Source organism: Mesoplodon bidens (genome assembly GCF_964165515.1).
Source record: "Mesoplodon bidens genome assembly, chromosome: Y".
In the NCBI taxonomy this organism is placed as follows: domain Eukaryota; kingdom Metazoa; phylum Chordata; class Mammalia; order Artiodactyla; family Ziphiidae; genus Mesoplodon; species Mesoplodon bidens.
Window position 1 is genome coordinate 15,721,363 of NC_138180.1, and position 26,296 is coordinate 15,747,658.

The 26,296-nt window shown below is 43.9% G+C and overlaps 1 pseudogene across 1 annotated transcript; it reads right to left on the bottom strand.

Moving 5' to 3' along the window:
• LOC308609640 (transcription termination factor 1-like) lies at positions 1–26,254 on the bottom strand (annotated as a pseudogene). The gene is made up of 12 exons: positions 26,064–26,254; positions 22,687–23,046; positions 21,598–22,248; positions 20,042–20,268; positions 18,747–18,932; positions 17,731–17,809; positions 14,318–14,448; positions 11,011–11,245; positions 8,191–8,280; positions 6,532–6,597; positions 2,237–2,322; positions 1–1,355 (listed from the first exon to the last, which is right to left on the bottom strand). The product of its transcript is annotated as a transcription termination factor 1-like (transcript).
• Positions 26,255–26,296: the final 42 nt, after the last annotated feature.

Genomic DNA, 26,296 nt, shown 5'->3' on the forward strand with positions numbered 1-26,296 from the left:
AATATTTATCGAGTGTCTATTATTTGCACAACACCATGATAGGTGCTGTGGATATACTGGTGAATGAGGACTCCTAAACTTGTTTCTCTCTATTCTTCCTTCTCTGATGACGGCAAGCTTGGAAACATGTCTAGCTTTGTGGATGAATTAACCAACATCACACAGCATGATGCTACACTCAGGAGACAAGGGTGCTGCACCTTGGCCCAGAGGGTGGCCTCACTGTATGGGATATTGCTCACCCACACCTTCCTTTCTATGTTCTCCCCTGTACAGATGAGGCTAGAAGCCTGGGCACTTTATTCCCCTTGCCAGCAAGGGAAGTCTAACAGAGGCAGTTTTTCCAGAAGCAATGGAAGAGACTGCTGGATTCTTTGTTTTTTCCAGTTAAACACCAGAAGAATTCTGTGACTGGCTTTGAGAGGGCATCTTGTATGAAAAATACTTATCTTTAAACACTAGAATCACACTCGGGAAGATGAGATACGCACACCATGACAGGCACATGGGAACCGAAACCAGCTTCCAGGAACACAAACGTCCCTGTACCACTTACCTAATACGCACACACACTAAAATATACATCTAAACAACTGAAACACAGAAAAAAATGGCATGCATTATTAAAATTGTTAACATTCTCTGTTTTGCTGAATGCACGTATAGTTGAATCCACACCATGAAAATGTTCATTGGGGAATTCCCTGGCGGTCCAGGGGTTAGGACTCTGCGTTTTCACTGCCGAGGGCCTGGGTTCAATCCCCGGTGGGGAACTAAGATCCCATAAGCTATGTGGCACAGCCAAAAAAAAAAAAAAAAAAAAAAAAGAAAATGTTCCTTGGACATGACTACCCTCTGCTGCCATTAGAGGGACTTGGGATCCTGTTGTTGTATGAAAACCATTAGTTGTAAGTATTTTCAATATGATAATTTTCAATATAATAGCACAGAAAATATTAAATCAACTCATGTACTCGCCTTTCTTTTCACATTCAGACAAACTTGAATATGAAATGTGAATCAATTTTTAATGTTCCACGGTATGTTATTATTTTCATACCCTTCCTTTGGCTGTTGCACCTTCTTCAGTAAAATCAATAGTGGAAATAGCATTATTGACACGTACATAAACACAACCAGACCTAGAAAAATGGACAAGAGAGTATCAGCCGCTTAACATTGTTCATCTCCGTCTTCTCCCTCACTGTCATCGTCACAACAACAGATGTCTCGAAACAGGAAGACTGGCTTGGGGGTTGCCAGAGTCTGGATCTCAGTCCCGTTTTTCTCCATCTTCTTCTCTAATTTTTCTTTAAGCAACGGTAGACTAGTCTCATGAAGGTAGTCTATAATCTCTAAAGAAAAGAAACTGAATCTTGAGATGATCTGACAAAGCCTCTTCCCAAGGTCAAAGGACGGACGGCACAGATGATGACAATGCATTGTTACTGGCACTACTGTGTGCAAGACCTGGCTCTAACTGCTTTATTCATAGTCACTCATTCAATCCTCTCAAAAATGCTGTGAGGTAGGCACTATTGTTCACCCGTGTTTCAAATGAGGCATAAAGACATGAAGCTCATCCAAAGTCATAGAGTCAGGAGGGCGAAGCCAGGATTCAAACCCAGGAAGTGCTGTCCGCTGAAAGCAAGGAGCATTTTGTCACACACTGCAGGGTGCAGTGTTACCCGAACCAGTGGTTCCCAAACAATGATGCTGGGCAGGCCACTGGCGACTCATCTGTGAGCTTGTTAGAGAAAAATCTAGCCTCTGGACCCAGACTAGAGACTAGGATCGACTGGGTCTGGGATGAGACCCAGGTATGTATCTTTTTTCCCAAGTTCCCCACCTGACTCCGATAGTCCAGGTTTGGGAATTACATATGTAAACCACCTACAAATGGCTGCAGAGAAGAAACTGTACCTCCAGTTTTTTGTGCATCAGTGTGTGTGCAGGCATGTGGTGTGAGCATGTGTGCTGTGCAATCCAGAAGCACTCGCAGCTCCTCACCCAGTGCTTGCTAAACGCCCGGCGGCCTGGTGACCACACTTCTCAAGCTCATTATCTCATTTAGTACTTTTGAAAGTCCTGTCAGGTAGGGGTTATAATTTGCCAATTTTTACCATTTTCCATTTGAAGAATCTGAGGTTCCCAAAAGTCACTACCCAAGGTCACACTACCAGCGTGTGTCCCCATATGCTGCGTTTTTAACTATTCAGATATCGAAAATACTGACCTGGAAAAGTCTTCTTCTGCCAAAACGGAACACAGGAAGCTTTCAGCTTATAAAATTTACTTTGGACATAAGATGGAGGAACACCCCTTTAGAAAGGAAAAGGTGTCAAAAAGTTAGTGGCAGTTTAAAAATTAATCATTTCAGTCCTGTGTACTAAGTGCATTGATTGAGGGGTGGTCTACAGACCTAAGCAGCTTTCTTAATCCTCATGTCTACACATGTGAGAAAAATAAGACACGTATGAAAAGCTATTGTTCATCTGGTTAAACACACACACACAAAAGGAAGAAAAACAGAAGTACAACAACACGGATTCTGTCTAAACTAGAATAATCTAAACTACCAGTTGAGAAGACAAGGTGTAACACTAGCTCACAGGGGCTGATGCTAACATTGTCTTCAGCCCCACCCTGAGGGCTCTCCGCAGAGCAACAAATAACCCTCACGACCACTCTGTGTGGGGCCTCCTATGCTTATCCCTCGTTTTGGAGATGGGGAACCCAAGAGAAGATGCCCAAGATCTTACAGTGAATAGGGGGGAAGGGCTGGGACTTCAATTGGGTCCACTCCAAATTCTACTTTTTTCTTTCTTTTTTTTTGATATCAGTGTTTTTTAATGGAAGTATAGTTAATTTATAATGTGTTAGTTTCAAGGGTACAGCAGAAAGATTCAGTTGTACATATATATATATATATATATATAAAATATTTTCAGATTTTTTTCCATTATAGATTATTACAAGATATTGAGTATAGTTCCCTGTGCTATACAGTAGGTCCTTATTGTTTATGTATTTTACATACTGTAGTGTGTATATGTTAATCCAAGCCTCCTAAGTTATCCCCCTACCTCCCGCCCGCTAACCCTTTGGTAACCATAAGTCTGTTCTCTATGTCTGTGAGTCTATTTGTGTTTTGTAAGTAAGTTCATTTGTATCAGTTTTTTAAAGATTCCACATATAATTGATATCCTATGCTATTTGTCTTTCTCTGTGTGGCTTATTTCACTTAGTATGATCATCTCTAGGTCCATCCGTGTTGCTGCCAATGGCAACATTTCACAAATCCTACACTCTTAACCACTACCTTCAGGCTAACTATATATTTGTCACAATGCAAAAGCAGGGGTCGGGATTTTTTACTTTACAAAGCTAAATAAAGTGGATGCTTACGATATTCTGGTGAGTCAAATCCACTTTTCATTTACAATAAGTAGGACAGAAACAACCACATCTTAAATATTTTTTTAAAGTGAAAATCACTAACTTCACTTCCTGGGCACTCATTTCCTAAGCCACAAAAGTGTGGCATATTTGTTTCAGTAATTAATTAATCTAGTTGTTATATGATTAGTGGGAATAACTGGATCTGCTAGGTATGCGGAAGTACAAGATGGCTGGGCTCTCTCTGCCTCTTCATGGCAGCAGCTGCCCGCCGCGTGTGCATGGCATGACACGCACTGTCTCCTTGCTGTCGTCCTCATCACGGTGCTGTTACAACGCTGCACAGATGAGAAAACCGTGACGCAGAGGCAAGTGAGGGAATGACCTGCCCAAGGCTGGCTAAATTATGAGCAGAGTCCCAGGACTTGATGCCCGGTCCACCTGACTGCAAAGCCCAAGATCTAGGGCATCTATGCCTTCCCTCTTCCCACAGCACCCCACACACAGGTTGTTCTGCAGATCAAAGCTCAGGCTTCAAGAAGTAACAATAACTGACCTGGACATTTTCAAACGAAGTAGGTGTTACATCTCATTAGGTGGAGATGCTTTCTTTAAAATCCTGCCTAAACAATTCACAAGGGAGGCTTAACGAACCTGAAGAGATCGAACTTCTAATTTAATTATTTTCACTGTTTTAATTTGTTATTAAAACTTTGAGGATGTACTATTTCCAATGGTATTTGACTGGATGCCATGATGTCTGTTTTACAGCTTTGAGATTTCTAAACCTTAACCAGAACAATCAATATTTAAGTATATAATTCTACTTAAAATCATTAAAAACCCATTTTAATTTAAGAAATGTGATCTGAGGCAATGTCACAAGATACACAAACATTTATTGGAAAAGTCAGATTTTTCAAAAGGGGTTTGATATTACAAAGGGAGGGACCTGTCGACATGAATACTTCTTAGGATGGGAGTTGGTGGGGTACACAGCAGGACAGCCTTCCTTCAAAGCCCCTAACACCCTCCCCTCTCAGGGACCCACACCCAAGAGCTGGTGCCCCACCCCTGAGACGAGCTAGAAGAGGAAAGGGTTTGGAACCATGGGCATGTGTCTGTGACTCCCAACAGGGCCTGCCACGAAAAGATTCCAATTCTCCAAGTTAAAAAAAAAGGACTGATTGTTCTTTGTCCATAATCCCAAGGTGTAAATAACTAACCAGCAAAACCAGTTTACACCCTTCCTAATGGATCAGTGACAACCTCACGCCAGCAGCCACGTTTCTGAAAGGCAGCCAGGTTGTGGCAGCCCTGTTCCCCTCAGCACCCTTCCCGAACTAAAGGCCAGACAGTCCCTCAACATCCCCACCTCCCAAAGCCCACCAACCCCTGAGCCCTGTGATGCTCAACAGTTTGCATTGCTTAGAGGGACTGTGCTTTGCCAGCCAGCTCTCTGTTGCTTGGCCAGCAGTGAACTCAGGTCTTCAGAGTGATGGCCTCTCCTCCAGTGGCAGGAACTGATTGAAAATGCAAGGACCATAGCAATGAAGACAGACAGTGACAACCGATGAAATCTCACTCCTCAGAGGAGAAATGCAAAGGAACAGCACACCGAAACCACTGAGGCAAATCCGAAGAGGAACAGGAGCTTGATGTGGTCTCAAAATATCTCCCCGTGGCCGTTTCTTTTCACCAAGAGAAAAACTTACTTTTCTACAGTGGGGCAGTGTGGCAGAGGCCGCCAGAGCCAGGGGATCAAAATCAGAACCACATGCCTCATGATGGGATGTGACCTGGTGACACAAACACAGCCTCCCCCGTGACTGATTCCCGTGTAAAATACAAAACCCGAATCTAACAGTGAAGAAGCGTCTGACAAACTCCCCAGCTGAGGCAAGTTCTCCACAATGACTAGCCTGTATTTTCCCACAATTTCAACATCGTAGAAGACAAAGGCATTAACAGATACACACTACTGTATATAGAATAGATAAACAACAAGGACCTAGTGTATAGCACAGGGGACTATATTCAATATCTTGTAATAACCTATAACGGAGGGACTTCCCTGGTGGTGCAGTGGCTAAGAATCTGCCTGCCACTGCAGGGGACATGGGTTCGAGCCCTGGTCCAGGAAGATCCCACATGCCGCAGAGCAACTAAGCCTGTGCACCACAACTACTGAGCCTGTGCTCTAGAGCCCACGAGCCACAACTACTGAGCCCACGCGCCTAGAACCCGTGCTCCTCAACAAGAGAAGCCACCGTAATGAAAAGCCCACGAGCCGCAATGAAGAGTAGCCCCTGCTCGCCCCAACTAGAGAAAGCCCACGCGCAGCAATGAAGACCCATCACAGCCAAAATTAAATAAATAAGATAATAAATATATTTTAAAAAATCTATAACAGAAATCATTTTGCTGTACACCTGAAACATTGTAAATCAACTATACTCCAATAATTAAAAAAAAGAAAAGAAAAGGCAGAACAACTCTGCTGTTTAGAAGACTCTAAGGAGACAGATCCTGGACTGGATCTTAAATCAGGGGGAAAGTGTTATAAAGGACAGGACTGGGACGCTGGGTGAAATTTGCATGGGGGCTGTGTTTTAGACAATAGTAGTGCATCAGTGTCAGGTGCCCTCAGTACGATCACTGTGCTGATGCAGAATAACAGCCTTGCTGAGGACATGGCGTCCACCACTAACACTGAAACGGTTAAGGGAAAGAATTCTATTCCCTTGTAGAAGGGAGCGGGAAAGGGAGGGATGATAAAGTCAATGTGGCAAATGGTAAAAGGCTAATTATGGGCAAAGGGACCATGGGTTCTTCATCCCAGTCATAGCTGGTGTGCTCCATGAAGCTTTTAAGAGACTCTGCACACATTTCATTCACTCTTCTCAGGTGTCTTTGGGTGGAGGTGGTGGTTGGAGCGGAGGGAGGACTGGTCTGATTTACCTGGTCTGGTACGTAGACAGGGTGTTCCCAATACATATATACACAAATACAATTTATAGATGAGTTCCATAAGCAGCAGGAATTTCAGTCCTGTTCTTCAAATCTGAGAGGCATTTATTAGAACTCCTCTCTGATTTTTTCATTAGATTAATATTAAACAAATGGCCTTACCCTATGGTGCTAGCAAGATCTTCCCAGTCTATTTCATTAACATCTTCCACATTTATTTCATTCAACCTATGAGCAAAAATAAAAATTAAGTTTTCAAGCCAAAAATCAACAGGATCCACATCTTCATGGGCTCACAGAATATTAAGAGCTGGAAGGCCTCAGCGTGTTCACCCCTGCTCCAGCTCCCCTGTTACACAGGCCCAGTGTCACTGGCATGCTAACCCAAGGTCAGCCCAAGGTCTTGGGGTGAGCTACAGACCAAAAAATCACCCTTCCTCCTCCTGAGCCCTTTGCATCTCCCACCAAGCCTAGTAAAAAACACAACTTCACAAGGAACTATATTAAATATGCTGTGATAAACCATAATAGAAAAGAATGAAATATGAAAAAGAATATATATATGTATAACTGAGTCACTTTGCTGTATAGCAAAGGTTAAACACAACATTGTAAATCAACTATACTTCAATTAAAAAAAAAAAAAACACAGGGACTTCCCTGGTGGCACAGTGGTTAAGACTCCACACTCCCAATGCAGGGCGCACGGGTTCGATCCCTGGTCAGGGAACTAGATCCCACATGTATGCCACAACTAAGAGTCTGCATGCCACAACTAATGAACCTGCCTGCTGCAACTAAGACACGGCACAACCAAATAAATAAATACAATATTAAAAACCAACCAAACAAACAAACCAAAACACAACTTCACCATTCAATGTAGACACACAAGAGTAGTATACATGTGTACTCAGCACTTACTAAGTGACAAACACTGGGTTAAGACCTTGATACCCACTAATCCATTTACCCTCAACACCACCTGATGAAGCTAGGGGATTATGTCCTTTCCACAGGCCAGGAATCAGGGTTGAGAGCTCGGGTCATTGGCTCAAGGTTTCATGACTCATAGGTGGTACCCACATTGGAACCCAGGCCTGCCTGACGTGAGATGCCCTCCTTGGCTCTGCTAGTCTCTGCTGTCTCTGGTAGAGGAGAAAAACCCCAGCCACGCCAGCGTGGAGAACGAGGAAGCGCACCAATGAAGGAGAAGCAGGCTTCCTGACAGAGCGCAAGAATAATGAAGCTGGACAGGGCGGCCAGAATCCAAAGGTTTCTTCTGCTCTTTGCTGTTCCTCATTGGACATGAGGCCAGGTCCACTAGACTCGCAGTCTTTGTAAAACAGTTCTGTGTCTCCCTGTCGATCAGGGGAGGGAGGACTCTGCACGGACCAGGAACTCAAAGACAAAACTAAAGACCAAGCAGCAGTGACGCCAACTAATGCATGCTAGAGAGCAGTAGGGCTCGGCCTGAAGTATTTACCTCCATTTTCCAATGGACAGAAGTAAGCAATGTCTATGTGAAAGCCTTAAAGACTCAAAGAGCTATGTTTATTGAGTGCATGCTACGTTTTGCATGCATTATTTCATTTCTTCGGCCAATAACACTAAGAGGCAGGTACTGTTATTATCATCCTCATTTAACATGAACAAACCAAGAACTAGAAAGGCAGGAAACACATCCAAGGTCATGCACGTAGAAAGTGCTGGAACAGGAATATGAACCGTGGTAATCTTACTGCAGATTCTGCTGTTTAACAATTACTCTTTGGCTAGAGAGGAAAACGGGTAAAATATCGTCACTTTCTATTTCTGTACCTTTCAATGAGGTTGATCTTGGCCTGTAGGGCATTAAGTCCCCGGTATACGTCCCGACCATTTGTCCTCTTCTTGGTTAGAATTTCCGTCCTACATTGAAAGAAAGAAAAACAGTTTATTTTCGGGGTAAAGTTTCCATTAAAATGTCCTTTGTTTTCCTCATTTAAATTGTCCTTATTCAGAACCACTTTATAACTTTTGCAACTCATCACAGCTAAGATTTACCACCATCAGGAATATACCTTTTTAAAAGTTTTTTAAAGTGGGAGAGGGTAAATAAAGAGATAGAAAGTTGATGGTTATTGAAAATGAGTGATGGATATAAGGAGTTCTAAGTTGGTGTGTGTTACACAATTTCCATAATAAACAGTATAATAAAAGGGAGGAAAAAAAAAGAATAAGCCTGCTTGCAGGTGCTAAAGGATGCTGTGTAGACTCAATTTATTTTTGCTTGTTTATCAAACAGAGAGATATTGCTCTTATTACCATTATAGCTGCTGAAACACCAAACTACACAGATTTACTAAAGTGATCAATGACTCCATGATTCCTCTAAGGCCCCAAGTTCAAGGCTGAGGGAAAGGGTTCCCTGAAGTTCCTAATGAGAGAAGCAGCCCAATTAAAAATATTTAAAAAGTGCTTCTCTTGAAGAGTGAAATCTGTCACAATCTGATGGACAGATCATGAGCTGTGACATTTACTTTCTTGAGCAGGGAGGTACATGAGGCACACACAGAGAAACTGAGAGTTTTTACTAATAGCCGCCCATGTTCACTGGTTTGAAATGTACCCGCTGATGCCATTTCAATGTTTCATGAAGTAAACCTATGCTCAGCATTCAAGTTTCCTACTTTTTTCTTCAAATTAAAAAAGAACCCTTGCATGTTATTTAATTATGCTGATTCTGAAGCACGGCTCCCCTTCATCATTTCCTTTTTAAGACACTGACATATCATCTTCCAACCGAGGCTTTATAACCCACTCCTTTTTTAAAAGTAATTAATTAATTAATTAATTATTTTTGGCTGTGTTGGGTCTTCATTGCTGAACGTGGGCTTTCTTTAGTTGTGGCGAGCAGGGGCTACTCTTCATTGCGGTGCATGGGCTTCTCATTGCAGTGGCCTCTCTTGTCGCAGAGCACGGGCTCTAGGCAGGTGGGCTTCAGTAGTTGTGGCACACAGGCTCAGTAGTTATGGCTCACAGGCTCTAGAGTGCAGGCTCAGTAGTTGTGGCACACGGGCTTAGTTGCTCCACGGCATCTGGGATCTTACCAGGCCAGGGATCGAACCCGTGTCCCCTCCATTGGCAGGCGGATTCTTAACCACTGCACCACCAGGGAAGCCCCCACTCCTTTTTTTTTTTTTTTTTTTTTTTTCGGTACGCAGGCCTCTCACTGTTGTGGCCTCTCCCGTTGCAGAGCACAGGTTCTGGATGCACAGGCTCAGCAGCCATGGCTCACAGGCCTAGCCGCTCCGCGGCATGTGGGATCTTCCTGGACCAGGGCACGAACCCATGTCCCCTGCATCGGCAGGCAAACTCTCAACCACTGCACCACCAGAGAAGTCCCCACTCCTTTTTTTAAGCCTAAGATATAGGGGTAGAAAGGGCTCTGGTTCCTCCATACTACACACTTCCCCCCCAAAACATGATCTGTCCTTATTTCCTGAGGGTAGTCTTCTAGTAAGATAAATATTCTACAGCAGAACTGTAAGGTATATAAACAATACTCAGTATAATCTAGCAGTTTGCTTTTAACATACAACATGCCCACTCTGGATTTCATTCTTCTTTAATGGTCAAGATGACGGAGCCCCCTTTATGCAGGATGATGGAGCCCCGTTTATACAGGAGACCTGGGTCGTGGGCTGTAGAACCACTGCTTCAAGCTGTCATGTTGCAGCTGAAAGTTAGCTCGGAATCCCTCCAGGGCTGGGAAAAGCTACGTTGGGCAAAGAACATGCAGCAACATCTGGACCAAAACTACTTCTTCATGATGGATGTACCTAAAGATGTTCTAGGATGAAAGAGTATGACTGCCCTGCTTTGGATGAAGACAGAGGAACTGCTGAATTAGAAAGCAAAAGTAAAAAGGTGGAGGTATTACTGATCACTACACTTGTGATTTCCCTCCTAAATATCCAGACGTTAATTTTGTATTTCTTTCATGCTATAAATAGGTAACAATCTTGTTTTATGAAGAAAGGGACAGAGTGAAGAAATCAGAAGTCAATATTCAATATTAAAAAGATTCAAGTTCTGTTTACAAAACAGAAACAGACTCACAGATACAGAAAACAAACTTATGGTTACCAAAGGGGAAAGGGGGCAGGAATAAATTTGAAATTGCAGATTAGCAGATACAAACTACTATATATAAAATAGATAAACAACAAGGTCCTACTGTACAGCACAGGAAACTGTATTCACTATCTTGTAATAAGTTACATTGGAAAAGAATCAAAAAAAATAATATATATGCACAACTGAATCACTTAGTACACCAGAAACTAACACAACATTGTAAATCAACTCTACTTCAATTAAATAAATAAATAAATAGAATAAAAAGGTCCAAGTTCTTTATGAAGAAGCCACACAATGAATCAGGGGTGGTTAAATGCTAACTTAAATCAGCTTTCGATATTGAAGTGGTTGGAGCAGCGGATTAGAGAGGATCATTCTTGACCTACTGTAAGGCTTTCCACGTGGTAGTTACAGATATTCTTAGTAACCTCAGCAGTCCACCCCTCTCCGGAAGTTGCTGAGAGAGGGGCAGGGAATGCTTCTTGTTGAAATTTATGTAAGAAGCCTCAAACTTACCACTTACTTTGACACTGCATCCAATTCCTGGTTTCCACTTTTGCCTCCACTTCTACCCAGGATATGCCTTTGTACAGTTTTTCCCAAACAACTGACAGGCGACCTTCAGGATTCTCTTGGAGTTTAGAATCCATCTCGTTTAGCTCCTGGGGAGACATTTCCTTTAGAATCACTTCTTCAACAGCCTTGATTAGTTTCTGGGTGTCCGTCTTGCTCCAAGCACCATGAGTTCTTTCTGTTGACATAAAAGGATGGTCTTGAAGTTGCTCATCTATTTGCTTTCAAACACAATATTAACAACAAAATGATGATGAGGGGTATCTGTCATTTGACATCTCTCCAAACCCACAGAAGCTACAACACCAAGAGTGAACCCTAATGTGGACTGTGGACTCTGGGGGGTTAAGATGTGTCAAGGTAGCTTCACGGATTGTAACAAATGGACCACTCTGCTGGGGGGTGTTGAGAATGGGGGTGTGCCGTGCATGTGTAGGGCAGGAGATAAGTAGGAAGTCTTTGTACCTTCCTCTCACTTTACCTGTGAACCCAAAACTGCTCTAGAAAAATAGTCTTTTTTTCCCTTAATTTATTTATTTTCTTTATTTTTTTGGCTGTGTTGGGTCTTAGTTGCAGCACATGAGATCTTTGTTGAAGCACGTGGGATCTTTTGTTGCAGCGCAGGCTCTTTGTTATGGTGCACGGACTTCTCTCTAGTTGTGGCGTGTGAATTTTCTCACTCTAGTTGTGGTGCATGGCCCCTGTAGTTTGTGGCATATGGGCTACAGGGTGCGTGAGCTCAGCAGCTGTGGAACACGGGCTTAGCTGCCCCGCGGTATGTGGGATCTTACTTCCCCGACCAGCGTCCCCTGCATCTGAAGGAGGATTCTTTACCACTGGACCACCAGGGAAGTCCCAAAATAAAGCCTTTATAAACAAAAAGGTAAATCAGACACTTTTCAGAAGACAATGGGCAACATCTCAATTACACAAACATAAAACTATCAGTTATGCACTTCCCTGGTGGTGCAGTGGTTAAGAATCCGCCTGCCAGTTCAGGGGACACAGGTTCGAGCCCTGGTCCAGGAGGTTCCCACATGCCGGGGAGCAACTAAGCCCACGCGCCGCAACTATTAAGTCTGTGCTCTAGAGTCCGCGTGTCAGAACTACTGAGCCCTTATGCCACAACTACTGAAGCCTGCGCACCTAGAGCCCGTGCTCTGCAACAAGAGAAGCCACGGCAATGAGAAGTCCGTACGCCACAACAAAGAGTAACTCCCGCTCGCCACAACTAGAACAAGCTCGCGCGCAGCAATGAAGCCCCAACGCAGCCAAACAAAACAAAACAAAACCAAAAAAACTATCAGTTACATGCAAATCAAAATGAAACTACGAAAGTGGCCATAGTTTCCTTTTAAGGACCAATCACACTCACACACACATACACACACACACACACATACACAACCAACTGCAAAGAAAAAAAATCCTTTCTTAATGCAATCTTTTTTTTATCTTCGAGAAAGCTGTTCTTCCTGTTTCTAAGAGTAATACCTACTGCAAGAAATTGTGAGGTTCCCAAACATTTAGTGGAAAGAGAATAACCAAACGACTTTCATGTTATATAAATAACTCTCCCCAAGAGTTTCTGGAGTGAAATTAACAGCTACAATGGCGTCACCACAGTACTTGATGAAGGCACCTGTGAATTTCTTTTTTTCTTTCTTTTTTTTACATATTGCACTCATTAAGCTATTTTTTTTAATTAAAAAAAATTATTTGGCTGTGTTCGGCCTTAGCTGCAGCACGTAGGACCTTCGTTGTGGCACACAGGTTTCTCTCTAGATGCAGAGTGTGGGCTTAGTTGCTCTGCAGCATGTGGGATCCTAGTTCCCTGACCAGGGATCAAACTCATGCCCTCTGAAGTGGAAAAGTGGATTCTTAACCACTGCACCACCAGGGAAGTCCCAGCACCTGTAAATTCCTAAAGCCAGTCCTTGGTGCAGGGCATCAAAAGCTTCTATGATTCGCTCTTCTTGTCTACATGCTCACAGTCATGCTAAGGAAGAGGCCGCAAGCTGGAAGGCTACAGATATCTTCGATCTGGCCTACAGAATGTTATTGTTACTATTTCCCCAATAACAATTTGGATGAATATTTAAAAATCAAGAGAATCCCAAGAGGGTTTTCCCTGGTAGGGCAGTGGTTAAGAATCCGCCTGCCAACGCAGGGGACACGGGCCCAATCCTTGGTCTGGGAAGATCCCACATGCCATGGAGCAACTAAGCCCATGCACCACAACTACTGAGCCTGCACTCTAGAGCCCACGAGCCACAACTACTGAGCCCATGTGCCACATCTACTGAGCTTGCGCTCTAGAGTCTGTGCGCCACAACTACTGAAGCCAGCGCGCCTAGAGCCCATGCTCCACAGCAAGAGAAGCCACCACACTGAGAAGCCCGCACACTGCAACAAAGAGTAGCCCCTGCTCACCGCAACTAGAGAAAGCCCGCTCACAGCAACGAAGACCCAACACAGCCATAAATAAATAAATAAATAAATAAATAAATAAATAAATAAATAAATTTATTTTAAAAAAGAGAGTCCCAAGAAAAAAAAGATCTTGATTTCACACACACGTGCAAATCCAGATGTTTGCTTTACTTCTTGGAAACTGGCAGAATTGGCTGTGCTGAGTCTTCGCGTGGCACCGGTGGCCAGAGTTGGTGGCACAAAAGGCGTGGTCTCCACCACCTCAGAGTTTACCACGTGCGGACATGCAGACGCCTTGCTGGGACCCGCTGCACGGCTCTGCCTGCAGGGCCGGAGCATGTGAGCCTCTGGGCTGAAGCTAACACCCACTAAGGACTGTCTTCTGAAAGCAACTGGGGACTTTTTAAGGTGAAGAATATAACCAAGGAAGCTTTTTATGAAAGAAGAGAACAGACAAGAGACGACTGACACTGGCTTTGGGAAACGTCCCTGACTAACAGGCCCTCCCTTTGATGGTTTCCCTGGTCACCTGGGGGAAAGGACCTTGGTGGCCCAGGTTCTCCTGCCCACCGGCTGAGTGGGTTTCAGTTTACCTGGCAGTTGGAGTCACACTGAAAGCTACTGACATAACGTGTGGCAGAAATCAGTCTGGTGAATAAAGGCTGCATCAATATGCATGAAGAAATAAATGAATCAGTAAGAGAATGGCTGAAAGAGTGATGACTCTCTCAGAAGACAGGCCTGCAGTGATGCCTGGGCCCTGGGCCACTGTGGGCTGATTTGTTCACCAAAGTGGGCTCTAGAGACCACGACTTACAACTGCTGATCTGGGAGAACTTCAGGGCCACAGAGAGGCTACTTCCAGACATCATCTCGCCAATCTTTCTCCAGTCGTTTCCATGGAGGGACTGGTATATCTTTAGCTTCTCGGTATCTCCTTTGCTATACCTTAGAGGAAGGGAAAACAGATCACAGCTAAGCGTTAACCACAAGCTTAAAACCACTATTCTCACTGCAGCACGCTGCGACGCTGGGAGAAGCCGTATAGGGCGGGCTGTCAGGAAACCTGCTCAGCGCAGTCCTACCAAGGTCCTGAGCCCAGATACTTCCTGTCTCGGCATCGCAACCATGAGCACCCTGTAAGTCAGTCACCGCAGTCCCTGGCTCACTTACACAGAGGCCAGGGCAAATAATCTGATCATGCTATTCCCCAGCCAAATCCATAAAGGCTTCACACAATAAAACCCAAACTTCTGACTGTGCCTGCAAAGCTCGGTGCTCCCTAAGTTCAACCCTATTGGCCTTATCGGCCTTTCTCACCTCGAAGCCTCTGGACCTGTGTTGGGAATGGCCTCCCTCCACCGCTGGAAAGCTCCTGCAAGCTCTTCAGAAGCAGCTTAAATGGTGCATCTTCAGAGAGGGCTTCCCTGACCACCTGGTTGGAGGTGTCCTGCTGTCCTCTCCCACAGGACACTCTGCTGCTCTCTCACTGCCCCCGTCACCACTGGCAACTGTACGCTCGTGGCTTCCCTGGTTTATCTGACCCTTCGTCTAGGCCACCACTGGCCAATGGAAATATGAGCCACAGATGTCATTTAGAATTTTCTAGTGGTCAGGTGAAAATTAATTTTATTAATTTTTTTAAAGATAATTTATTGGCTCAGGCAATTGAAAAGTCCAGATACAAGTGGGCCCTAGGGTGAGCTTAATCCAGGAGCTCAGTCAAATCACCAAGGACCACTTCCCACCATTCCACTCTGCCTTCCATGTGTTTGGGGGTTTTATTTAGCGGCAGCATGCGGCATGTGGGATCTTAGTTCCCCAACCAAGGATCAAACCCACACCCCCTGCAGTGGAAGCACGGAGTCTTAACCACTGGACAACCAAGGAAGTCCCTAATTTTATTTAGTTTTAATGAATTAATAACATATCTTATTTAACTCAATATACTAAAAATGCAGCCATTTCAACATGTAATCAGAACCTAAAAGTATGAATGAGATACTTTACACTCTCTTCTCCACACCAAGCCTTCTAAGTCCATTGTATACTTCACTCTTCAGCGCATCTCAGCTTGGACTAACCACAGTTCAAGTGCTCCATGGCCACATGAGGCTGGTGGTCACATGGATGGACAGCACAGCTCTGGAGGGGAAGTCCTCGGAGGGTGGGGACCCTGTCAGTTTTCTACACTTTGGAACCCGGTAATGCTTGACAGACAACAGGTGCTCAATAAAGATGAGACAGGGACTTCCCTGGTGGCGCGGTGGTTAAGAACCTGCCTGCAAATGCAGGGGACATGGGTTCGATCCCTGGTCTGGGAAAATCCCACATGCTGTGGAGCAACTAAGCCTGTGCGCCACAACTACTGAGCCTGAGAGCCACAACTACTGAAGCCCGTGCGCCTAGAGCCCATGCTCCACAACAAGAGAAGCCACCGCCATGACAAGCCCACAAACTGCAACGAAGAGTAGGCCCTGCTCGCCACCACCAGAAAAAGCCCGTGCGCAACAACAAAGACCGAACACAGACAAAAATAAAAGATGTGACAGATGCCTTAGCACAAATCGGTCACAGTTTAAGGAAGTTAAGAGGCAGCAATCCCACATAAAAGCAAATACATTAAAAGAAAAGAACTAAAGTGCACTATAATATATGCAGATTTTGAGATTAAACATCTTAAATGTTTAAGGGAAAAAAAGCCATCATTATGACATTTTATAATTCCTTTTTGGTGGGAAGGAAGAGGGGTCAGAAGTGGTAGTTTATGTTATTACTAATGCAACACAAAAGCAGCCCTAATAAAATACTAACCATTTCTAATGAGGATGATCCACAACTACCGGGGGACAGTAAGATCCTAGCATTCTCAGAAATGGATCTAAAATGCAGAGCATGGTGAACAGAGATGCGAAATCCTTCACCATTAAGAATCAAGCTTTTTAGCAGTTTCCTTTATAAGGCAAGCAGGGTCTTCCTGAGATTTAAAACAAGACTTAAAAGTACCCTTGAAGCAACAAAAAAGAGGACATGAGAGAAAAACAGAGTGTACGAAAATGAGGAAACAGGTGTACTGACCTCCATGGCCCCTTGGAGCCTTACAATTCTTTGATTTTTGACTTTCTATGGCTTTTTCACTTAAGAGTTCCTTAAGTTGGAAACATACTTTAAGGGTAAATGGTCAGCACAACACAAGTAATATGGTACCAGTGAATGAACTTTATTATCAGAATGACAGACCTTCATTATTTGAAAAATGCCATTTCCCACAGTGATGTAACAGGTAGAAAAACAGGTTACCTCATTCATTTACCAAAAGCATCATTTTGGTCCCACTTAAAATGTCACCCTTAGTGAATTTCCTTAAAGTACATGGCGGGGGCTTGGGAAAAAGAGAGGGCAGGTTTCAGTCTGTGTGGAGGCGCCTTTCTTCTACTTCCGGTTTATTTCTTTTGGTAAAATTTTTAAAAAGAAGCCGAGGTCATATCAATGTTACGTTCTGATAGTACCTATGTCCTGATTCAAGATCACGGCGCTCAGTAGGACCCAACTGGCCGTGACAGATTCACTCCATCTGCCTCCTGGAAGTGAGATCAGTAGTTGAGCCCTAGGTGGCTGTCTGGGCCCTCAAGGGTAGGAGCTGATGCTTTCTCCCTCATCCCTTTGTCCTTAAGCAGAGTGCTTACCCACCACTGACGCTCAGTCTACATTTGATTTATTTGGAATGTTGGAAACAGAACATAATTGGGTATTTTATTTAGGAAAAAAGGGAGGACAGAAGGGCTACCGCCACATGAAGCTCTGCATTGATGTTACCGAATCACACTTAAATGACCTCACACAAATGCTCACCCCCACCTTCAAATATTTACTGAAAACCCAAAGCACTGGGCTCAGTGCTGAAGGGCACACATCACACTGAGAAGGAACGTCTGGGTTCGCAAGGAGCTTACAACTTAGGAGACTGCCGAGAAAACTGCACAGGTGACGCTAAGAGGCAGCGCGTGGAGAATGCTACAATTGACAGCATAAAGTAAAAGCCAGGGATTTAGAAAGGGGAAGATGACAGAAGATTTATTCAAGAGGTGGAAACTGAAAGGGACTTTGGAGACATACACCTGACGGCACATCTGGTTTCACACACGAAACTCTTCACGATTTTGTTGTGTACGTTTTGATTTACAGTATCAGCAAAGACTAGAGAAATGCTCTGCTCAAGTTTTTTCTTACCTGCCTTTGTAATTGTTGACATCAAACATCTTCTTTGCTCGACAGTATATGAGTTTCCAGGGCCAGGCAATGCCCTTACCTAAAGTCGGAAGAGAGGTGGTCAGAGGGACAACCGGAGCGTGGCATGAAACACAGTCGCAATTATAAAAGAAACCCAGAAGGGCCCCTTTTTACAGCACACGCTATCCTAGACCCCAGGTGGAGGGTGCGGTTTCCTATGTCCTGCAGAGAGCCGTCTTGGGGAGCAGATATACAAAATCCCCAGTTTCCGTGGCCATCTCTGGAAACTAGATGCTTAGTATGTAGGGGCTCTAGCTTCTGTTCTGCTAAATTCACGGAAAAGACCCTTATTAGGCAAAGAGCTTTTACCGTAATCTGGAGGTGGAGGACACACTCCAGCAGCTCCCCATAAGATAAACAAAAAAACTTTGCAATTGAATAAGCTTCTTCCTGCTTTGCCACTCTAAAGATGAAAGGATCCCCCAGCAGGGGCTCACTGTTCTGTTTTCCTTTGTGCATTTCACCTAAGAAATTATTCTCTTTAAATTCAAGAGAGATTTTTTTTTCCAGTCCAAACCTACATTGCTTCGTGACCTTCTAACTTCCCCAGGATACCTCCAAGAGGAGGGTTCCAGCTCAAAGCGCAAAAATGGCTCTACTTAAAAAAACGTCTGAGACTCTGGTGTATACCAGAGTACTTTGTGCAGTGTATGCAAAAAATACACAATAGAGGTCAAGAAGAGAAACCAAAACCGTAATTGTTACCAAGTAGGAAAGCTGGAAGCTGATCATCTAATTTGTTAGAAAATCTGTAAAAGCACTATCCTTGGGAGACGTGAACACATTCCAAATCCCTGAACGTATAGGCTGGCAATAAAAATACTATTAACGTAGCAGCGGCTAACATGCACTGCATGTACTGGACGGGCCAGGCATTGTGTTCAATACTCACCATGGTTATCTGTGCAAGGCTGGAAGGCTGCAGATGGTCAAAGAGGCCACAGTTCTAAACTTACCAACGTGCAATCTAAACGAGTACTTTCTTTTTAAGTCGGTGATTAGAGATTTCTCCTCTGGGTATCTGTCTGTGTACAGCAGCTTGTCTGCATTCTCGATTCCTGTCAGAGACAGAAATTCTCGCACATTTTTCTCTAACTGCTTATTTTCCTTCACGGAAATCTTGCCAAATTTAATAGCGACACCTAGGATTTGGGGAAGGAGAAAAAGGTACACAACTGTCAAATGAATGAAAGCGAACCACCGTTTTGTCTTTAGCAATCACAACAGCACCCGTCAGCTCCTCCCCACCTATCGGGGAGCAGCCCCTACTTGTGCCCTTGACATTGGCTCTCCTGCAGAGTTCGGCCAAAGCCACACTGTCCTCCCAAAGTCTTCCCTGGCCATCCTACTCCAATGTGACCTTTCTTGTGTCATCAATTCCTTTTTACACAGTTATTTAAGAAATAAATTAACAGTAATAGATATTCATTAAAAATTCAAACAGTGTTGAAATAAAAGTTTAAAAGAAGCGCCCCCCCCCACTTCACTATCCTCTGCCCCTCCTCCCCCCAAGGCAGTGCTGGGAACTGGGTGGCACAAACATGAACATGTATATTCTCTACGAATATATGTTGGGGGGAGGTGGGGACAATGTCACTGCAATTTACGTTCTATTCCTCGTCATAACTCAAAGCACTCAAGTCTCATTATTATTGACTGCATTACACAGTACATTTTCCTAATCTTAAACTTATTTTAAAAATCTTTTATCACTTGCAGTACACAACCTTACATTTGTAGTTCATTCTGAAACCCAATAAGCTTTCTGGGAGGTTCTTGTAACACAGTGAAATCAAGAAGGAGACCAAGCTGGGTGTTGCCTGAAGCCATGCCCACTACAACCAGCTCACCCTCAAATTAATATCCTTGAAATTACACCTCATCAAAGCTGATGATGTTGATATGCGTGTTTTAATTTGATTTCACTTGTGCCCCCGTCCCAGTGTCTCAACCACTTAACCTCCTCCCCCTCTTCTTCCGGGCTTGATCTTCTAGTCTGTGGATCACCTGGATCCATTAGTCCCGTTTTTCCTCGCCTCCCCTACCAGAAGTTGGGCACAGAGGAGGAAAACTAGTGCACTTCAGTTTGGTAATTTTACAGTGCAGATAATGATTCTGGAAGGAGATAAAGCTGAAAGTAGCTAAGGGATGCTCTTTGTGAATCTATAAATATGAACCACTCACAAAAGAAAGTCAGGGCTAGTTACGCATATAGAAAAGTTCAACAAATATTCAAGTCCCACAAGCTTACCCTGGGCTTTAAATTCTTTAAAGCGTCCCAAGTCATCCCGATATATTCACTTAATTGTAGTGGCAGCCCTCTCCTTGATATCAGGGAGGAACTCCTGGAGCTGCCTCACAGTGGAATCCAAATCCACGTCTGAATTATCTGAATCTCTCGAACCTTCAGATAAATATTTCGTTTCAGGATCTTTAGCCGACTCCAAATTGCTTTCTTCTTCATTTGTGGGTTCTAATCTAAGGAGAAAAACTGGATTGATTAACACTGACAGGTCACGTGCCCTAATGGCTTTCAGATTCTTTCCTTACAGTGACTCTCCCTTTGACTACGACAGCATTAAAGCTGGAAGGGATCTTGGAGTTGATTCCGTCTGTGATGTCTGAACTCTTTAATGTAGCTTTACTAACTTGGATACACCTCAGAGGCTGCCTGGAAGGTAAACATGTCGCCTTAAGCCCTATTTCCACCAGGCATTGCTTATGTTACTATTTCTCAACTGTATTGTTTCAGATATTGACTTCCTCATAAGCTCAGCCCTCTTCTACACCCATGGATACTCAAGACACCTCCCCCCGACCAATGAGTTGTTTTATAATAATGGTTACTAATTAGTTAAGTCAATATTCAGGGTTTACATCGTTACAATTGCTTCCTTGCAGTTAACAATGGCCACATATTTTCCCCTTGGCAGTATAAAGAAAACATAGTCTTCTATGTATCTATCACTAATTCATTCCCACAGACTTTCTGCCAGATGTGCAAAGGTGTTCTTAGCCAAGGGCATCAGCTAACCACCCAGACAGGAAACTGAAACAAAACAAAAACAAAAACAAAACTGTACGTATTTGTCTGAGCAAAGGGTCAACAGTTTTCACAGGTCCACAGCCCCATACAAGTTAAGAACCACAGGCCGAGAACATTCCTGCATCATTATCAGTGATCTAAAAATGTCCCCAAAGAGAGGGCACAGAGGATGATGTGAGTTGGGCCCTCTGCCATTTAACTTCTATGTGAAACTATTTTAAGCCAGGACAATCTAGCAAATGTAAGAACGTCACAGAGTAGAAAAGGGGAGAAAACCTGTCCCAACTCCCAGGAACTGAAATAAAGTGCTTCAAAAAAATTCCTGCATCTACTCATCGGCCAGGATACTTAAATGATAATTATATAAAGAACGATATCTAAGTTTCTTTTATTAGGGAGAACCCTAAGTCAAGTTTTTTTCCTGTTCTGTAGCATTCTAAGTTCTCTGATCCTTTCTCCTCTCTCTGTACATATAGACAAGGTAATTGTGGGGTCTTAAAATTCTTTTTAAACTTATACATAGAATTTCAGGGCTGGAATAATTCTTAGTGAAAACAGACTGTAACTGCCTTATTTTGTACATGAAGAACGCAAAGTACCTGCCAAGTTACTCAGTTAAATGTGCACGACATCCTATACATTCGATGGTCTATCTCTTTATGATTTCTGCCCCTTGCTATGGCCGTGCTGAACAAAGAGGTAACGGGCAGACTTCACACCCAAGACGCACACCATCAGAAGGCTCTACACCCACACGTTACCTCTGCACCTCTTCCGAACAGGCCTGGGGTTTCTCCTCTTGTGGCCTGGGTTTCACACTTTCTTCAATCAAGGTACCAGTACCTTCCACTGAATCAAAGCGCGTGTCCTCAGAGCTCGTCCTGAGCACTGAAAACTCACCAGCAGGTGCCACGGCAGTATCAACAGAAGATCTTCTCTTCCTTTTCTTAGACTTTTTCTTAAGGCCACTGGACTCCTGATTGCCCCCTGCAGTCCCGACCGCACCAATCACTTGAGATCCCTCTGAGTATATGTTCTCAGCGCTCTCAGGCGCAGGCAAGGCCTCGAATTCCTGGTCACTTGGACGCTTCCTCTTTCTTGTCTTAGACTTGCTTTGATCTGCAGACACTGGTAGTTGTGCGATTTCACCTTCTTGGCCCATGGGAGGCTGGGGTTCCTGCTCTTGGGATTCTGATCTGGGCAGGGTGATGCTTGCACCCAGACTCTCCTGGACAGCATCACAGGACCTGACTTTCCTCCGATGTTTTTTTATGCTTTTTCCCCCGAACTTTATCATGCAGTTCTGACTCATTTTCACGTGACTTAGTAACTAAATGTGCTTCAGGCCCTTTTGTTGACTTTTGCCGCTTGCTTACATCAATGTAAATGACATCGACATGCTTTCTAAAATTCTTGGGTGTGTTCACAATGTTTTCTTTTTTTTTTTAATTCTGTCTCAATTATCCTTTATTTGTAGTTTACCTTGAATTACTCTGGTAACCTATTGAAGTTTTTTTTTTTTCTCCAATTCGTGCTGTCTCGGCGCACGTACGTGTCACCAGCTCTTTTTTTTTTTTTTTTTTTTTTAATTTATGGCTGTGTTGGGTTGGGTCTTCGTTTCTGTGAGAGGGCTTTCTCCAGTTGTGGCAAGTGGGGGCCACTCCTCATCGCGGTGCACGGGCCTCTCACTATCGCGGCCTCTCCCGTTGCGGAGCACAGGCTCCAGACGCGCAGGCTCAGCAATTGCGGCTCACGGGGCCAGCCGCTCCGCGGCATGTGGGATCCTCCCAGACCAGGGCTCGAAACCATGTGTCCGGCATTGGCAGGCGGACGCTCAACCACTGCGCCACCAGGGAAGCCCCCACAATGTTTTCTTTATCCACCAGGATGTACACAATACCTGTTTCCTTATAGACTCCCAAAGCACCTTTTCTTCTCTTTTTATTCTTTTTCGGTATAGAAGTGGTCTTTTCAGGCTCATCACACATTTCTGATTGTTTCAAAGCAGAAGAAACAAGATGCTGGGCATCCTTTCTCTTTTTTTTTTACCCTTAGTTATGTCAGCCGGTTCCTTTGCCAGGGAGGAGTCTCTGAATCTTTCATGGGGATGCCTCCCATGTCTCTCCTTATGTACAGAATGCTTGATCTTTTTCTAGACGAAAACTGGAGTGTGGATTTCCAATCTGCTTGATCCTCCTTCCATTTTACTCCTATAGGGAAACAGAACCACATGGTTTATTTTTGCAGAGCATTTTAAACATTAGCCTCAGGAGGAAAAAAAAAATCACACAAAAACGAAACTGCAGGACAAATGGCAAGCCTGGAGTCATGATTATAAGTTTTCCATTATTCTAAATGTGTAGCAAGCTCACTGTAATTCACTTGTCTGGTTCCATTGCCTTTATGATATGGAAAAAATATAGTTAATTGAGAACAGTGCTCTGCCATGATCGGGCCCTTGTTCCCCCACGGCCTCATCTTCTACCTCTCCTCTCAAACTCTGTTGCTCCAGCTACACGGGACTTTTTTTTTTTTTTTTCGCTTCCCCAAACATGCTCCAATCCTTTCCCTGGCTTGAGGTCTTATAAATCACGACTCCCTCACTCTGGGCCGCTCTCCGCTGTCTCCTACCCCTCCCTGCCTCCTTTCATCCTTCAGAGCTTGGCTTGAGCATCGCTTCTTCCAGAAAGCTTTAAAAGAATATAAACATTATGATACCATGCATCCTGAGTTAAGACAATATAAATGTTATGATGACGTGTATATTGAGTTAAGAGAATACATACATTATGATGCCATGTATGTTACATTCAAAACACAAAATCGTTTCATGTATCTTTTCTGAATGGATACATATGTAGTAAAACTATGAATAGAGCATGGGGAATATAACTGGTAAATTCAGGGATTAGGGACAAGTAGAGAGCCAGTTACTCTTATATCTTCAATCTTTTATTTCTTAACTGGAGTAACGAGTACAGGGGTATTTGTTATATTTTTGTCTACTCTTATTTGTCTACTCTTTTAAAGTGAACTGAAATAGTTCACTTTCTAAAAAGCAAGGGGCAGAACAAGAATACAGACTCCTTTCACTGAAAAATAAGCATTAAGGACTTCCCTGGTGGCGCAGTGGTTAAGAATCCACCTGCCAGTGCAGGGGACACGGTTTCGAGCCCTAGTCCAGGAAGATCCCACATGCCACAGAGCAACTAAGCCCTTGCACTACAACTACTGAGCCTCTGCTTTAGAGGCCATGCTCCACAACAAAGAGTAACCCCCCACTCGCTGCAACTAGAGAAAGCCTGCGGGCAGCAACGTAGACCCCACACAGCCATAAATGGATCAATAAATTTATTTTTAAAAAATACAAGCGTAAAAACAAGCAACTGAAGGATGTAAACATACTGTTTCAAGTATTTACCAAAAAGAGAGAGAGAGAGAGAAAAGAAAGAAACCTTTCCTGACCCTTTGAGCTTGGTCCATTCCCCAAATGCTATACTTTCATAGCAAACTATTTTTCTTTTGTAGCATTTAGCCCAGCTGTGGTTCAGAGCGGGAACATCAAGTATCCACTGACCTCAAACTAGTAGATCGCATCTTTGAGAAAGAGGCTGAATGGGCCTTGTTAGTGTCCAACAAAATGTCCAAGTTCTGCAATAAGTTGGAATGAAGTTTAATAAGGCTCCAATGTCAATTCTTATACAGAGCACGTGCATCCTGGAGTTTAAGTACAGGAATAGAAATGTACTTCACAAAAGACATGGTTAAAAATATAATTTTACAAACACATCTTACAACTCTCCTTGCTCCGTATTGCTTCTGGGTTTCAATTTTTAAGATTTTATTTCTCTGCGACTAAAAGTAATACTAAAGGTAATACGTTTACATGGTTCAAACATCAAAATAATCTGTCCTTATTTTCCCTCCTTTCTCACAGAGAAGGCAGCATCTGTATATTCTGATCTGCATTTTGCTATTTTCACTTAACAACAGATCCTGGAGACCTCTCTGTGTCAGTGGTCTTTCAAGTCTGAATGCTTAAGCACCTTTTCTACCAGAAGGTACCTACTTTCTCCTCGGTAGTCAAGAAGCTATAAGAATTGTCTAGCTGGAAGGATGGGGAATAACAAACTTATGGACTGATACCTATAAGCCAAAACTACCAGCCTCAGGATCTCACCTCCAACGGAGGCAACAGGAGCTTTGGTTAAGGCCTTCCTCCCTGGTGTCACCCAGAGATGCACAGAAACCCCTTCTTAACCCACTTCTTTGCAGCTTCCATCTCCAAGACACGCCCCCTGAGACTGCTCCAGTTAGAGTGCCTATGACCTTAGAGCCACTAAATTCAAGAGATACTTTCCTGGCCCATCTTTCAGGATCTCTCTCTCTCTCTCTCTCTCTCTCTCTCTCTCTCTCTGGCTGCACCACGTGGCTTGGCGGAATCTTAGTTCCCTGACCAGGGATCGAACCCGTGCCCCCTGCAGTGGAAGCACAGAGTCCTAACCAATGGACCACCAGGGAATTCCCTCAGGATCTCTCAATAACAATGAACAGAGCAGATAATTCCTTTTAGTATTTTTACCTTCCATTAGTTTCTTTCTTTCTTTTTGTAAATACCTTCTATGCTTCTCCTTCTGGTCTCTTGAACTCAGCACCACGTTTTAAATATATAGTCACGTCCCACTAAAACCTTCTTATGGCTTCTCCATTATTCTTTGTAAGTTTATTTATTTTATTTTATTTATTTTTGGCTGTGCTGGGGCTTCGTTGCTGTGTGTGGGCTTTCTCTAGTTGCCGCGAGCGGGGGCTACTCTTCATTGTGGTGTGCAGGCTTCTCATTGCCATGGCTTCTCCTGTTGCAGAGCACGGGCTCTAGGAGCGCAGGCTTCAGTAGTTGTGGCGCACAGGCGTAGCTGTTCTGAGGCATGTGGGATCTTCCTGGGCCAGGGCTCGGACCCGTGTCCCCTACACCGGCAGGTGGATTCTTAACCATTGCACCACCAGGGAAGTCCCTCCATTATTCTTAAAATAAAGTTCCAAATCCTTACAGACCTACCATGCCCTTCATGAGCTAGTCTAGTCCATGCCTACCCCTCCACCGCTCATTTCTCCCTGGGTTTCAGACATCCTGTCTTCTTTCCGTTCCCAGAATACACCGTGATCCTTCTCGTTATCAGGGACTTTACAAAAGCATCTCATTTCCCCAGGAATGCCTTTCCTCCGTTACCTTTCTGCGCTATAGCTGGTGTAAGTTTGAAACTCACTTTCTCTCATCACTTCTGGGTCCCGCCTTCTCGTTACAATGTTTCTCAACAATCCAGCTGCTTGCCTACTGCACTTCGCTCCGTTGGGACAGAACCGGCCTCCTAAGGGCTGGGATCTTCTCGTCCGTCTGGCTCCCAAATGATTCCCCGGCATTCGATATGTATGGATATACATTTACTCACACTTATTCGGAAC